Source organism: Camelus dromedarius, chromosome 19 (assembly GCF_036321535.1).
Source record: "Camelus dromedarius isolate mCamDro1 chromosome 19, mCamDro1.pat, whole genome shotgun sequence".
In the NCBI taxonomy this organism is placed as follows: domain Eukaryota; kingdom Metazoa; phylum Chordata; class Mammalia; order Artiodactyla; family Camelidae; genus Camelus; species Camelus dromedarius.
The window spans coordinates 13,202,196-13,204,537 of NC_087454.1; positions in this window are offsets into that span (position 1 = coordinate 13,202,196).

The window sequence follows — 2,342 nt, forward strand, 5'->3', positions numbered from 1 at the left end:
TAGATGGACAAATCATTGCTATTGCAAATAATGCTGCAATGAACATAGGAGTGCATGCATCTTTTCAAATTAGTGTTTTTATTTTCTTTGAGTAAATACTCCTAAGTGAAGTTGCCAGATGATATGGTAGTTCTATTTTTAATTTTTTGAGGAATTGTCATATCCTTTTCCATAGTGGCTGCACCAATTTACATTCCCGCCAACAGTATACAAGGGTTCCTTTTTCTCCACATCCTTGTCAGCATTTGTTATATTTTATCTTTTTTAGAAGAGTCATTTTGGCAGCTGTGAGGTAATACCTCATTGTGGTTTTGACTTGCATTCGCCTGATGATCATTGTGTATGACCCTTTTAATGTATGGTTGAATTCACTTTGCTAATATTTGGTTGAGGAATTTTCATCTATGTTCATCAAGAATACTGGCTAGTACTTTTTTTTTTTTGGTAGTAACTTTGGCTTTGGTATCAGAGTAGGGTTGGTTTCATAGAATGAGTTCCAAAGTGTACTGTCCTCTTCAATTTTTTTGAATAGTTTGAGAATTTTTGGAGATTGAGGTAATAACTTATCTTTAAATATGTGGTAGAATTTATGTGTAAAGCTGTCTTGTCCTGGACCTTTGTTTATTGAGAGTTTTGTTTTCTTTGATTGCTAATTCAATTTTATTAGTAGTAATTGGCTTATTCTGATTTTCTATTTCTTCCTGATTTAGTCTTAGAAGATTGTATGTTTCTAAAGATTTATCCATTTCTTCTAGGTTTTCCCAATTTGTTGGCATATAATTGCTCATCGCAGTCTCTTAGGACCCTTGGTATTCCTGTGGTGTAGGCTGTAACTGTTCATCTTTCATTTCTGATTTTATTTATTTGGGCCCTTTCTCCTCTATTCTTGATGAGTCCAACTAAAGTTTTGTCAATTTTTTCTTCTCAAAGAATGAGCTATTTCACCGATTATTCTATTGTTTTTTTAGTCTCTATTTCATTTATTTCCATTCTGATCTTTATTTCCTTCCTTCTACCAAGTTTGGGTATTGTTTGTTCTTTTTCTAGTTCCTTATGTGTAAAGCTTAAGTGTGTATTTGAGATTTTTCTTTCTTGAGGTAGGCATACCTTGCTGTAAACGTCCCTCTGAGAAGAGCTTTTGCTGCATCCCATAGATTTGGGAAGGTTGTGTTTCCGTTTTCACTTGTCTCAAGGTATTTTTTGATTTCCTCTTGGATTTATTTATTGACCCATTGATTGTTTAGTAGCATGCTGTGTAGTCTCTGTGTTTTTTTCCACAGTTTTCTTCTTGTAACTGATTTCTAGTTTCATACCATTGTGATTGGAAAAGGTGCTCAGTATGACTTCATTGTTCTTTAATTTATTGAGACTTGTTTTGTGGTCTAATATGTGATCTATTCTAAAGAATGTTTCATGTATACTTTGTAGGGGAGAGGTTTTTTTTTTTTCTATCCTTCTAGGTTGTTTTGGCTGGTCTGATAATCAAATTGCCATAAGACAGATTAACAGGAGAAAAACAAACATTTAATTTTATACATATGGAGGCCCTATAGATATGGGACCAAAGAAGTGACTGAAGCAGGATGTTTATATAATTTTTTAGACAAAGAATCAATCATTTGTAAAAGTTTGACAAAACAAAGAGGTTATTGCTTGGGGTGTCAAATTAATGAAGAAATAACAAAGTTTGTTTATACATCTTTCTTGGCCTCAAATTCCCTATCTCTGGGGATAAAGACGCCCTCCATCCTCCTGGCATAGGGAAGAGACCTTCCCAAGGGAGTTTGTGTCCCATTTTGAAGGGAACAAAGGAGGATCAGAGTGTTGTTTTTGTACTGGCTGCTTCTCAGGTAATTTTAATTCAAAATGATCAAAATAGTTAATTCAAAATAATCTCGCTTTGGCATATTTGGGGGCAGCCCTACCTTGAGCCCCATCACTTCCCTCATCTGATACTTCCTGGAAGTTTCCCATGTTAAAAGCTGAGATGGTAGATTGCTCCATTATTTCATTGAATTTATCTCTCAGTCTTAAAAATAGGTCAGTTAAACAGGTGTGTCTCATTTTAGGACATAGTGAAATAGCTGGGCTCCCAAAGTTAGCCCTATATTGTGCAAGAAATGTCATATTTAATAAGTCATTTCTGTGGAAACAAACAAAAAACAGTGTTCAATGATTATAGGAAATTATAAACCAGTTTCTGAGTTCTGGAGGGTGGACGGTAGAGCAGATTTATGGATATCAGGCTTGAAGCAGTCCTCAGATTGAGTGAGGACAGGCAGTGACAATTGAATAGATTTTCCTGGTTTGCAGTTTGAAAGTTTCAGGTGGTTTCTGAGTAG